This window comes from Acomys russatus, chromosome 15, assembly GCF_903995435.1.
Source record: "Acomys russatus chromosome 15, mAcoRus1.1, whole genome shotgun sequence".
Taxonomy (NCBI): Eukaryota; Metazoa; Chordata; class Mammalia; order Rodentia; family Muridae; genus Acomys; species Acomys russatus.
Genome location: NC_067151.1, coordinates 43,889,040 through 43,903,605, shown reverse-complemented (window position 1 = coordinate 43,903,605; position 14,566 = coordinate 43,889,040). Strand labels below are relative to the sequence as shown.

The following is a 14,566-nucleotide window of genomic DNA, read 5'->3' as shown; positions in this document are numbered from 1 at the left end:
ATGATTTGTGGAGCCTCAGGGGTTTCTGCACCCAACAGCTCACAGGAAGGTAGCCCACTCCTGGCATTTTCACTTAATAAACTTATGGCCTCTGAAAATGTCCTTTTCCACTGCTGGAGGGTGCCTTTCAGATTTAAACTCTCATAGCTGTTAGTTCTTTTACTGGGGGATGCTCAGTGGCTTTAAAGGACATGGGTTCTAGGACAGCCTGCGTGCCATTGGCGCTGGGGCTTGCAGACACCACATCTCACTGCTGGAAGTATGCATGCCATAGAGTTTGATTCTGTGCCGCACCAGAAAGCTGTCTGGCCAGGAAGCCTTCAATCTATTTTTTTTTTTAAAGCTGCTTTTACAGTCACCAAGGTGGCACCAGTTATGGATTCCACCTGATGCAATGCTTTATCTATATCGCACAGTTGCTGTTCTGGTGCTATGTACATAGCTTCTGCTCCGTTCCATGCCTGAGATCAAAGCCCTACTGGAACCATGTGCTCAGTTAGCCCTTGCCATTGGCACCAGCTATAGCCTTCTGAACTCCTGGTGACTGCAGACAGGAGGGGACACTGGGGTAGTGGGGCACACAGCTGTTTAGCCTGTCCTCCAAGAATCTAAGCCTGTTCAAAAGCCTCTTGAACCTTTCTGTTTCAGTCCCATATAACACTCTTTATAAAGTTATACAGAGATAGCTTAGGTAAGATGGGTATGAAAATCTGCCAACATCTTAAGAGTCCTCCAAATGCTTGTAGCGTCTTTACATTTACAAGCACAGGCTGCTGGAGGATTTTGTCAATAGCACGGTCATGTGTCAGATGCATATTACCAGACCATAGTACTGTAAGCATTTGACAGCCGTCTTGGTCCTTGCACCTCGTACAGAATGGGCCCCCATCCTCCATCCTTTAGATGCACCTGTGTGTCTCTTTAGTAGATTTCTGCAAAACACTCAGATGCTAGCATTGTGTCTTTTTGAGAGGATGGTGGGGCAAGGCAACACGCCGAACCACCATCCCGTAACAAATAGCGGGGCTACAAAGATGACCTTGGTGAAGCGCCATCAAAGCCAGTCGTCATCTGTTCTCAGCAAGTGCCGGGTGCTCCTGGAAGTTCACAAGTCAGAAGATACTAAAGTGGAACATAAGAGGGCCTAACACGGTCTCATCCAGTTGTTATCCGTTGCTTCCTCTCCAGGTCAAAGTCAGGTGCAAAGACTAGATAGCTAACTTACTTAGCTCTCTGTAATCCTCAGTCATTCTCTCTGAGCCATTACGTTTCTGTATCTTGGGGCTCGTCCACAGTCTCCCTATATTTCTCTACCCTTGATGAACTCAGTACTCAGGGCCATGGACAAAACAAGGCCCTGCCCTCCCCAGCTGCATCTGTTGGGTCTCTGGGTCAGAGAGACCCTGGGATGGCACTGTGGATTTATTTGCAGCTGTTACCTGCCATGCACCATACTGGGCTACTAGGGGTGTTCCTGGCTGGGCAAACCATTTCCTTCCATCTCTTAGAGTGGAGGGCCATTTGCTAGAGAGAAATGTCCTTAGTCTGAGGAGACAATTGCTTACCCCTGGGACAGGCTTGATCATTTTTACCTGTATTGTTCTATCACAGATGCCTTCTGCTCCACAAGCTTTATAGCCTTCCAGAACCCTTTTAGCATGCAGTTTGGTTTTCTAGAAATTCTTTAAAAAAAAAAAAAAGATTTATTTATTATTATTTTATACAGTGTTGTCTGCTTGTACACTTGCAGGCCAGAAGAAGGCATCAGCTTACATTATAGGTGGCTGTGAGCCACCATGTGGTTGCTGAGAATTGAACTCAGGACCTTTGGAAGAGCAGGCGGTGCTCTTAACCACTGAGCCATCTCTCCAGCCCCTTTTCTAGCAATTCTTACTTAGGAACTCTAGCGAGACAGAAGCCTTGTTACATTTTTCTTCATGTAACCCAGGCAGACCTCTTCTCTTGCTTTACCATTTTCTCATCTCTAGGTTGCTCTCTCTTTAAGGATACTCTGTCCATGCTGGTCTAAGTCACAAAGCCTTTCCTGCTTTATAAAGATCTTGCCCCACCAAAGGGGTCAGGAAAGCCACTAAAGGTCTATATCGGCCTTGAAGTCCCTGCTGGGTCAGGCTTTTCTTTAACTCCTCTGTGAACATAGTTGTAGCTGGCACATTGAACTGAGCTTCAAACACAGCTTCTCTCAGTCCTGGCCCCCTTAATCGCGCATGTCCCTTCTCTGCTGTTATCTGTTCTTGGGTTTATGGGGACTTCAGATGGAGATAACCAAGTGTTCCCAATGGCTCTGATAGGCCGGTCAGTCGTGAATTCCCTCGTAGTACACAGGTTACACAGCCTTAACCGTGGGGGGGGAGGGGAGGTGAGGTGAGAAGGGAAGTCATACTACTTACTTTTTCTGCCTCTACAGCAGTCAGACCTCCTCCCCTGTCCCACATCCTCACAAGCCATGCTCTTCCGTTGCTTGTTCACGTCTTTCCAAATTCCAGCAGCTCAAGTGCTGAGCATGTCCTGATTGTCCTGGGTACTTGCACTGGACCATCATGAAGGCCTCCATCTTTACACTAGGTCACAGGGTATCTTCTATTGCTCTACCACGTTCTCCTCCTCCTCCTCCTCCTCCTCCTCCTCTTCTTCTTCTTCTTTTCTCTCTCTCTCTCTCTCTCTCTCTCTCTCTCTCTCTCTCTCTCTCTCTCTCTCTCTCTCTCTGAATCCTCCCATGATTCCAGCTTCTTGGATCCCAGGAGGGGCTTTTGAGCACAGATCCAATTTGTATTCTCTTTCTTCTGGCTCCAAGTCTCTAGGAAGTGGCAAGCCAGAACCTCACCTTCTCCTGATCATAGACTCACACAGAGGATGCTGCCTCATCTCCCTTTCTTGAAATTGCTCCTTTACACAACAAGTTTCTGCTTGACACATCTCACATTTCTAACCACACTTAACAGCAGCCAGGCAACCTCTGCTGCAGCTTGCCAACAATACCAACCCTTGTATGCTAAGCTCAAAGACTGCAAAATTTTTTCTATACCTTTGTTTGTTTTTATTTTTTGGTTTTTTGAGACAGGGTTTCTCTGTGTTAGCCTTGGCTGTCCTGGCCTCACTTTGTAGACCAGGCTGGCCTCGAACTCACAGTGATCCGCCTGCCTCTGCCTCCTGTACTCTATACCTTTAACTGTTTTCATGGCATCTTGGTATTCACATGGTGGAGCCTATGCATCATGCAGACATGCCACCCCATATCACACAAATGAAAGACTGCCGTCCTGGGATTTTTTCCCATAGATGCTCCTAATCCTCAGACTCAGCTTTGGTTGCATGCGTTACCATCCATGTGTAAAGCCATGTAGCTGCTGTCACAGCGCAAAGGCACACTAAAACATACTACACAGGGAAGGACAACTCTATCAGAATTTCCTAGGCAGATGCTCCGCCTTAGGCTTCTCACCCTCATTTGCATGGCATGCCTTGCTACCCATAGCTAGGACCATTCATCCACTCCTCCCCAACTTTGGTTCTGTTGTGTCCCTGTTTGAGCACCAATTATGTTGGCTCAAAACTTTTCCTAGGGAAACACACACACACACACACACACACACACACACACACACACACACACACGTCTACTCATGGTAGATAGGGAGCAGACAACAGACCAATGTATGGATGCCACAGAAGTCCAACATAGTTAGACATGCATTTTATTGGGGTTACTTACAGGAGTATGGGTGAGGGTTTCCTTACAGCAGCAGAAATGACTCAGAGACAGCCACATCACTAAGGCCCATCGCAGCGTGGGGCGACAGCTCACAAAAACTAGAAACCTGGAGCACTCTGCACAGCCTGCAGGCATCTCCAAAGTCTTGGAGAGTGTCCTTTCCAGGTGCCTCACTTGGTCTAAACTTTTTCTAGGTAGCACGCTGGTTTCTGCTTCTCCAGTCAGCTGGTCTGTTTTCAGAGTCTTCTCTACAGCCTCTTGTCTGAGAGGGACTCGCAAGTTTTATTGTTTACTATGGGAGGGAGGGGCCTAGTGAATCTAGTCAGTTTCAGGAACTTCCGGTAGGTACTTTGAGTTGTTTACCTTCCTGCTCGAAGGGCGTCCCTTCAATCTTGGAGGAAACTGTTACACAACCTGACTCAGGTCAGGGGCTCACCTCTCAAAAATCAGTCTCAGTTTACTCCAAGGTTTCCACCCTGGAAGATGAAGCATAATATTGTCTTCAAAAGCTCTTTCCTAGGAAACTCAGGGGTGCCAAGGTTCCTTAGATAAAGGGGGAAGTGGGGAGGCTGGAGAAGAGTTGGAAAGCTACCTGCTCTTCCCAGCATGGCAGCTAACCTTGACCTCCTGGAGGTAGTAACAAGAATACTACAGCAAGTTAAAAACGACAAGCGTTTTTGTGCTTTGTGCCAGTCAGTATGCAGGATTAAAGAATATAGATGGGCATTCGATATTGGGTGGTTTTCTGCAGATAACCAGTGGTTCTGCGTTCCGTAAGTCTAGAGAATATTATCTTTTCCATTAAAATATCGATTTTTCTTTTAAAAATAAAAACTGTACAGATGTTTTTAACTGCATGTATATCTCTGCACTATGTGGTGTTACAGATGGTTGTAAGCAGCCCTGGGGTGGGGGTGGGGGTGGGACTCAAACCTGGGTCCTCTGGAAAAGCAGCCAGTGCTAACGGCTGAACCAAGAAAAGTTATTTAGCAGTTAATATCTTAGGCGTTTATGTGCAGCTTCTTTTTAGTGAGTAGTAGCCTGACAAAGGGCAACTTGGAAATTAGTGTCCACTCTTACAGACTTTAGAAAGGTTACGCCATTCTGGCAAAAATGTGCACCAGTCGACCCTGTACTTCTTAGACACAGCACCAGCTGGTGTTCCTGAAAGGGGGAATTAGGGAACTTTTCTTTTTTTTAAACTCACCACAATTTAGAAGAGTTGCTTAAAGTCAACTAAGTCCAGGAGCCTCAGGTGTTAAATCCAAATTGTGATTGTACCAAATTACCACTAGGTGTCACTATAAATCAAAACTATTTTAGACAAAACTACCCCAAACCAAGCCAAAGGTGTATTGTTAAACTCAAGTGATTGTCCCTCACAAATATGTCAGTTTAGAGGATTCCCTTCCCCCTGATTGAAGGCATCTCTCCATGGCTCACTGGATTTCCAGATCGGTCTTTATGCCACAGAAGTCAAGGGCTTACCCGGTGGCCGGAAACAGACGGTCCAACAGACCACACCGGGAGCTGTGGGTCAGACGTGCTCGGTCAGGTCTGATGAAACGCAAACGCTCTATGCTGCTGTACTCAGTGCGGAGAGCATCATCCCCGGATCCGCTTCTTAACAACCAGACCCTGGAGTCTATTGCTGCCATCATATTGTTTAACAAAACTCCGGAGCCTGAGAAAGCTCAGAGGCAGAAAGCGTACTGTGCAAAGGAAAGGAGTCATAGGTCCTAGTGATCCCACATTTGGTGGAGCTAAGGGAGCTTGCAGGCGATGGGAGTGGAGATTTGCGAAAGGATGGGGTGCGAGGATAGTTTTGATCCTGGGTGGCTCGGGGTTATAAGCAGAATGCTGTACACAGACTTGGAGATAAGGTTTTTAGCATAAACTGAAGAGCATGACGTCACCTGCAGTGTTAATATTTAACCTCCTGAGCTTTCCTCCCTCCAGCTTAGACCTTTCTAATCAAATAGAGGACACCTCAGAATTTTCCTTTTATCACAGTAGCAATTAGATAGTCTATAATAATAATAATGGTGATAATGATAATAATGATATGGCTTTTAAAGATGCGTAATTCTCAAAATGGGGATGTTTTCTATTCTCTTAGTTCCCAGTGAGACTCTCACAGTTAGCTGCTGTGGTTGAGTTAGCTGCCCATAGATTCCATTTTTCATTTGCTTTGCTTTACTACAGGAATTTTATTTACTTTTCTGTAGTTTTGGATTAAAAGCTCAGAAGGTTGAGAATCTTGGAAGACAGCCCAAAAAACAAAACAAAACAAAACAAAACAAAAACAAACAAACAAACAAAAAAACCAAAAAAAAGTCACCTTCTGAAAAACAAAAGCTGTCAGGATAAAAAACATAACATGAGCTGATTTCTGAGGAAATGACACTGAAATGATTATTGGTGGGAAGAAGCTCATTTAGATTAAAGCAGCACCTCTCAAAATGAGTAGGAATGTGGGAATAGGAACCTTCTAGAAAGAAATAGTCTTTAGGAAAACAGCTTCTTCAAATAGTGGTTAGAAAATGTTGAAACAGCCGGGAGTGGTGGCGCACGCTTTTAAAACCAACAATTGGGAGGCAGAAGCAGGCAGATTGCTGTGAGTTCAAGGCCAGCTTAGTCTACAAAGTCCAGGACAGCCAAGGCTATACAGAGAAACCTTGTCTCAAAAAAAAACAAAAAACAAAAAACAAAAAACAAAAAACAAAAAAAAAAAAACCAACACCCCTCCCAAAAGAAAATGTTGAAATATGTTTCATTATTGCAGCAGTCCGTGTGTGTGTGTGTGTGTGTGTGTGTGTGTGTGTGTGTGTGTGTGTGTGTACAGTATACATGTGTACATGTTTGTGGGTCTGAGTGAGCTTGAGTATGTTTTTTTTGTGTAGGCCGGAGGTTGATGTCAGCTAGCTCTCACTCACACATTCAATGGAGAGCTAGGCTGAGAGGCCACCCACCCCTTGCTCTTCTGAGTTATTTGCTGGTTTGTTTTGTTTGAGACAGCATCTTTCGCTTAACTTGGAGCTCACAATTCAGCAAGACTGGCTTCTCAGTGAGCTCCTGGGATCCTCCTGCTTCTGTCCCCAAGGCTACGATCATTGTATGAAGTACTGAACTGCGCTTCTTACACTGTGGTTCTGGGGATCTGCCCTTAGATGCTCACTCTCTCCCAGCATGCCTTTGCCATCTGAGCCCCTCAGAATTCTAGGTACATGAGTGTACATCTCCTCTTGGATGGGAAGCATCTAGTTCTCTGGTAGATGGTGTTTCAGGTCTTCCATTGGGAAGACTGGCATGGTAAGGATGGAGTATTTAGCCCTTCCAAGCACCTTCAAGGTTGTGAGAAAAACCTTTGGCTACATCAGCCCGAACCTCCTCCTGATCTACTGGGGTGGAAATGTCCTAATTTCTTTTCTGTTGCTGTGATAAAATACCCCTAGAAAAATCAACTTTAAGTGATATCATTTGACTCATAGTCTAGGCTATGGTCTGGCATAGGTTAAGTCACAGAGGCAGGAGTCTGAGAGAACTGGTCACATCTCATGCACAATCAAGATCAGAAAGCAGGGATCTTGCAGGCATCTGGCATGCATGCATGCAAGCTAGTGCTTAGGCCACCCCTCATTTTCACTTAGTAGAGGCCTACTCCTCGCAATAGGGCCACCCACATTTGGGGTGGTCTTCATTCCTCAAACGGCATTCATCGGTCTTCTTGGTTTTGGTAAGCCTTGCAATGAACGATTGCTACCTGCTTTGCGAGTTTGATAGTCTCCAGCAAAGTGATGCTTCTGGGGGGTGTTTGAGAAGCGCATTTGCGCCATAAGCAGTGACCTTTCTTATGGAGGCAAAGGCGTGAACCACATGGGAGGCATAGACTGTCAGTGTAGATTATTAAGCCTCCCATTTGGGCCTAAATGAAGGGCATGGGTGAAGTAGGTAACTCCAGCTTCCTGTGCTGATGTGGTGGTGTTGCTTGGCAGGAGGCGAGATCCTGTAGCCTCCATATGGCTGACAGTTGCATAGATAGCCAGACCTCTCACGAGATGCCTTCTGCCATCAGTGAACTGAGTAGCCTTAGGCCCAGGGAATGAATGCCACAAAGATGTGGTCTGACGCTTCAGGCAGGCTTATTGGAGTGAGAACGTGGGCAGGCAGCAAGGTAGCGAGATTTGGAATTTGATAAGCCGGAAGCTGAGTTGGGGCTTTTATGAGGAGGGTCCGTTATTTGTGAATGCTGATGTCAGGAAAGCTTTAAGGTTAAGTGTATCTAGCACTGGTGTGATACACATGCAGTGATTCCTTGAACCAGCGTTGGCTTGGAGACTTCTTCAACCAAGAAGGTAACTGAAGCCTAAGCTTGGAGACATGGGGGTCATCCCTGAGCTACTGGGTCTAAGGATTTTAACAGGTGGGCTACTGAGGAAATGGTGAGTCTCCAAGGCAATGTTCCTGAACATGCAAGGTGGAGGGTTTTCTTAGGTCTGATAATACCAAGGTAGGGGCAGTGATTAGGCCATGACAGGGTTGTAAGGCACTTTTATATATGAGAAGTCACCTTAGAGGCTTATCTTCAGGGTCAAGTGAGACCTCTCGTGAGGTCACTGAGCCCCAGCTGGGACGTAGGTGCAGTAGTGCCCCATCACTCCGTGTCTAAGAACTTCTTTGCACCTGCATGGTTGTGCCTCACAGGAAGATATTTAACCTTGAGGAGACTTTGTAGCTACAGAAAACTCTGTGACACTCAGATGGTGTTTAGGTGAGGGCCATCCTTGTGTAGGCTGCAGATGAGTAGATCGTTTACCCACTAAATGATGATGCTACTGAAAATAAGCTATAGGTCCTTCGCTCAGGCCAAAGAGATGGGGTCTGTCTCAGAAACCTTGGGCCAGCACAGTCCAGGTCAATTCCTGAGTAACTTGGTAATTGAGAGTCTTGTTCCTTGAAGGCGAACAGGAACTGGAGGCCAGGAAGTATTGAGATACAGAAAGAAACATTGTTTAGGTCTAGTATTATAACCAGGAAGTCCAGATGGGCATCTCTCAAGAGGGTACAGGGGTCTGGTATAACAGGGTATACAGGGACCATCCCCTTGTTGATGAACTTAAGGTCAGATAACAGCTGGTAAGTACCACTAGGCTTTTTGGGCTGGAGTATGGGCATCTGAGAAGGAGAATTACAGAGGCAGACTGGGCTGGTGACCAAAAACTTAGGAATTAAAAGCTGTGGTCCTCTTTGGGCTTGAGAAGGGTTTCAAGCACCAAGGAAAAAAGTTGGAGTTTAGGGGAAAACACTGAGGATTGCAAACAATGGGTTGGGGAGAGAGAGAGAGAGAGAGAGAGAGAGAGAGAGAGAGAGAGAGAGAGAGAGAGAGAGAGAGAGAGAACATTTTGGGAAATAGAGGAGTCTAAACTTGTGCGGTTAAGGTTCAAGGACTGACTCTAGGAGTGTTGTATTGAACCTAATGTTGCTTTATTCTTGCATGTGTGTGCTATGTGTGTGTGAACCTGCTCACGTACCCGTGTGTGTGGAGGAGGCAGAGGTCAGCCCTGGGTGTCTTTCTTAGTCGCACTCTACCTTATTATTTGAGACAGCGTCTCTCACTAAGCTTGGAGCGCAGCAGTTTCCCCAGTGTTTACGTGGGTACTGAGCATCTGAACTCAGGCCTCTCTGTTCTCACGGCCAAAGCTTTGCCAATGGAGTCTTCTGGGCAGGCTGAGCCTGTGGTTTTGACAGTAATGCTTGAGCTGAGTTCTGCTGTCTTTCCCTAGAAGTGGGGCCGGACAGCCAGCTAACGCTAAGATTCAACGTGCAACAGTGCATCTTTCTAAGAAGCATGCCCAAAGTGTGACATGTCCTGCATGAGTCAGAGGTAGCTATTTAAAAAAAAAAAAAAAAAAGCAACAGGGAATTGATTGGAAATCTTTAATGTCATTTAAGGATTCTGCTGACTCAAATCACTGAGTCAAAGAATGTTCCAGTGTGTGTCCCATCCAGAGAGAGGGCACTTAGTGACTACATAGAGGCTTTGAGCAGAACCCGCAAGTGAGAGAGACAATAAAGCAGCCACATTCCTGGGCCTTAGTTTCTCAGGTGAAACACAGCAGAGGAGTTTAGATCCCACCCCAGGTCACTCTGGAACTGGGGGTACATAGGTGGGAAAACAAGGCCAGTTCACCCCGCTTCCGACAGGACCTTCAGTGGCGGTTATGAACAGGCGCCCACTGGATCTACCTGCTGCCTGTGAAAAGCCTGAAAAACAAGGTCAAGCTCGGGGCTGTTTGACCCCTGCCCTAGTTCCAAGAAACCAGCAAAACAAAACACTACCTGCAGCTTTAGGAAAACACCCTGTGCGGAAAGCCCCCACATGGCCTGCTCTCTGCCCCCAGTTAACCGACCTGAGCCAATCATCCTGCTCACATACCTCAGATAACAGCAGCCCAACCAATCAGTTTAAAGGTCAGGTCCTCCCCCTGGCTTGCAGATTTAGCCTTTATAAGCAGTCTGTAACAGCTATTGGGGTCCTTCGCCTCCTGAGTGCTGAGAGACCCTGACACATCAACAATTGGGACTTCTGGTGTGTCAGTAATAAATTTTACCTATACCTCTCAGCTGGTGTGACTTGAGTGGTTTCTCGCGGCGACCCCCTTACCGAATTGGACTCCCAGGGTCCAACATTTGGGGGCTTGTCCGGGATTTAGGGGGTCGTTCCAGGACCACCGACTCACTTTGCTGAAGGCCCTTTTTGGCACAGGCCACTGACAAACGACGGAGACATGAGTTACTTTCGTTTTGTATTTGTCTGTGTTTCTGTCTCTCGGTAGCGCACAATATGTATTGGGACGAGAAGGGGGACAGACGTGTCTGGCACCTTCTCCCCTTCACCCTGGAGGACACTCCAGGTGGTCTGGTTTCACCCTAGAGGACGCTCCGGTGGTGGTCTGGCTGTACTTTCGGTTTGGCTGCGCTGTCAGTTTGGCACTGATCCTTCGCTGCACGGCTTGTGTCTTCCTGTCTGCTAATTCTGTTTGTGTGTGTTATCGACCTTTTTGTGTTGACTGAGACGACCAACACTGACATGGTACTGACTGTGACCACCCCCTTGACCATTTCAAGGATGTGCGAGGCCGAGCGCACAAACCTCTCTGTGGGCGTCCGCAAAGGACACTGGCAGACTTTCTGCTCCTCGGAGTGGCCCACCTGCAATGTGGGATGGCCACATGAGGGGACCTTTAAGCCTCTCATCATCTCCAAAGTTTTTAGCCCAGGCCCACATGGTCATCCTGACCAGGTACCCTACGTTCCGACATGAGAGAACCTGGTCCCTGATCCTCCTCCTTGGGTCCACCTTTCCCTGTCACCTAAGCCGCCGATGAGACCTGAATCTATACTTCTCCCAGTGACCTCATCAACCGCCCAGGACCAGACTCCAACTACTGGGGACCCTGATTCCTGACAAAATCGGAAGCCTGTCCTGCCCCCAGATTCTGTCCAGGACCTTCTCCTCCTGGATCCTCCTCCTCCTCCTTACCCCCTCCTCCCTAACGAGATCGATGTGGGATTCCCCTTCATATGCCCAGACTGGGATTATGAAACCCCCGCAGGTAAGGAGAGTCTCCCTGTCTACCGCCAGGCTCTGTTGGCAGGTCTCAAAGGGCGCCCCACCAATTTGGCCAAGGTAAGAACTATTACTCAGGGAAAAGACGAGAGCCCTGTAGCCTTTTTGGAGAGATTGCTAGAGGGTTTCCGTATGTATACTCCATTTGACCCCACAGCAGCTGAACACAAGGCAACAGTGGTCATGTCCTTCATAGATCAGGCAGCTCCCGATATTAAAGGAAAATTACAGCAATTAGATGGCATTCAGCCTTTTAATATTCAGGACTTAGTTAGAGGCAGAGAAGGTGTATAACAAGAGAGAGACACCCGAGAAAAAAGAGGCTAGGCTAGCCAGAGAACAGGAGGAACGAGAGGACTGTAGAGACTGGAAAAGAGATAGAAACTTAAGCAAAATCTTGGCCACAGTGGTAATAGATAACTCTAGACCAAGAGGACAGGACAGAGGGGAGGGGAGAACGGAGGCGGCCCAGAGGGCCCAGAGTAGACAAGGACCAATGTGTCTACTGCAAGGAATGCGGACACTGGCTAAAAGACTGCCCCAAGTGCCCTAAGGACTGAAAAAAGCCAGTCCCGGTCCTAGCCTTAGATGAGGAAAGTGACTGAGGGTGTCAGGGCTCCGAGGTTCCCCCAGCCCCGGCTAACTCTCACCATTGGGGAGCAACGTACCACCTTCTTGGTAGACACAGGTGCCCAGCACTCAGTCCTGACCCAGCCGGCTGGACCAATGTCATCAAGAACTTCCTGAGTCCAAGGAGCAACCGGGGGCAAATTACATCGATGGACTAATAAACGGACTGTAAACCTTGGTACAGGTACCGTGACCCACTCCTTCCTAGTAGTTCCTGAATGCCCCTACCCCCTGCTAGGAAGATATTTATTAACAAAGTTGGGTGGTCCAGATACACTTCTCAGAAGAAGGGCCACAAGTACATAATACCATGGGAACACCCATGCAGATACTCACTGTTAAACTGCAAGATGAGTACAGGTTATTTGAGCCCACCTCTCAAGAGCCCCTCTCAGAAGACAGCCCTTGGCTCCAGAAATTCCCTCAGGCATGGGCTGAGACTGGAGGGCTCAGACTGGCCCATACACAGCCACCTATTATTGTGACTCTTAAACCCTCGGCTGTGCCGGTCTCAATTAGATAGTACCCGATGAGCCAAGACACCCGGCTGGGCATTAAAAAACACATCCACCGATTCCTACAGCTGGAAGTCTTAAAGCCTTGTCAATCAGACCCCCTGGAATACTCCACTCTTGCCTGTTAAGAAACCGAGGACGCAGGACTATAGGCCTGTACAGAACCTCAGAGAAGTAAATAAAAGAGTGATGGACATTCACCCTACAGTGCCCAACCCGTACAATCTACTAAGCACTCTGAGGCCAGATTTCACTTAGTATACTGTTTTAGACCTAAAAGATGCTTTCTTTAGCCTACAGTTGGCACCTCAAAGCCAATTGTACTTTGCCTTCGAATGGAAGGACCCTGAGATAGGACTCTCAGGACAGGTAACCTGGACGCGCCTCCCTCAAGGTTTCAAGAGTTCTTCAACTTTGTTTGATGAGGCCCTACACCAGGACTTAACTGACTTCCGCACTCAGAACCCTGAGGTAATACTCCTTCAGGATGTGGATGACCTCCTCCTGGCCGCTCCCACCAGAGAAGCCTGCACCATTGCCACCCAGCACTTACTCCAAGAACTGGGTAACAAGGGCTATCAGGCCTCGGCCAGGAAGGCCCAGATCTGCTCACAAGAGGTAACATATCTGGGCTTTGTCCTGCATGAAGGAAAAAGATGGCTTACCAAGAGCCAAGTCGACACGGTGGCCACGATTCCTCCACCTCAGAACCCCAGACAATTAAGAGAGTTCCTGGGGACAGCAGGCTTTTGCCGATTGTGGATACCGGGTTTTGCAGAACTGGCCGCTCCTTTATATCCCCTAACAAGGGGTACTGACTCTTTCCAATGGGGATCCCCCCAACAACAGGCCTTTAAAGCCATAAAAAAGGCCCTCCTGTCTGCCCCGGCCCTGGGATTACCCAACACCCTAAAGCCATTCACCCTTTATGTGGATGAAAGGCAGGGGATTACCAAGGGGGTGTTGGCTCAAACTTTGGGGCCTTGGAAACAGCCAGTGGCCTACCTGTCTAAACAACTAGACACCGTAGCCGCCGGATGGCCTCCCTGTCTATGCATCATGGCTGCCACTGCATTACTGGTCAAGGACACCAATAAGTTGACCTTAGAGCAGCCCCTGACCATAGTCACACCTCATGCATTAGAGGCAGTGGTACGCCAACACCCCGATAAATGGGTCACTAACGCCCATCTCACTCACTATCAAGCTCTGCTCTTAGACTCCGACCGCATTACCTTCGGACCCACAGCTACTCTCAACCCTGCCACACTGATGCCAGCCCCAGATCACGAACAGAAGACCCCACATAGCTGCCACCAGGTGCTAGCCAAGACACACGAAACTCGAGAAGACCTCCAAGACCACAAGCTTCCAGAGGCTGACCACACTTGGTATACGGATGACAGCAGCTACTTAGACTCAGGTACTAGGTGGGCCAGGGCAGCGGTGGTAGATGGGCAAAAGGTCATATGGGCCCAAGCCCTTCCCTCGGGAACCTCTGCCCAGAAGGCTGAGCTCATAGCCCTAACCAAGGCCTTAGAACTCTCACAAGGCAAAAAGGCCAACATCTACACTGACAGCCTGTACACTTTTGCCACCGCCCATGTGCATGGGATCATCTATAAACGGAGGGGCTTATTGACATCAGAGGGCAAAGAGATCAAAAACAAGCCTGAGATTAAGGCCTTGCTAAAAGCCCTCTTCCTACCTGCTCAGGTGGCCATTATTCACTGTCCTGGACATAAAAAAGGACAAGACCCCATCGCCCTGGGTAACCAACAGGCAGACCAAGTGGCGAAACAAACCGCCCTCATGGAAGCCCTGACACTGGCCCAAGAGGCCGATTAAGCCAATCAGACAATCAGCCAGTTAAAACCATACACCTATACCTCAGAAGACCAAGCCAAAGCTCAAGCCTTAGGGGCCTCATTAGATCCAATACTCCAGCTGTGAAACTGCACAAACAGTGACCAAGGCCATCCTGGAAGACATCTTTCCTCGGTTTGGACTCCCTAAGGTAATCGGACAATGGGCCGGCCTTCGTCTCCCAGGTAAGTCAGG

The 14,566-nt window shown here is 48.0% G+C and overlaps 1 pseudogene; it reads left to right on the top strand.

Moving 5' to 3' along the window:
- Nucleotides 1–14,353, top strand: part of LOC127199023 (uncharacterized) — a 125,745-nt pseudogene extending 111,392 nt beyond the window's left edge.
- The last annotated feature ends 213 nt before the right edge of the window (nucleotides 14,354–14,566 follow it).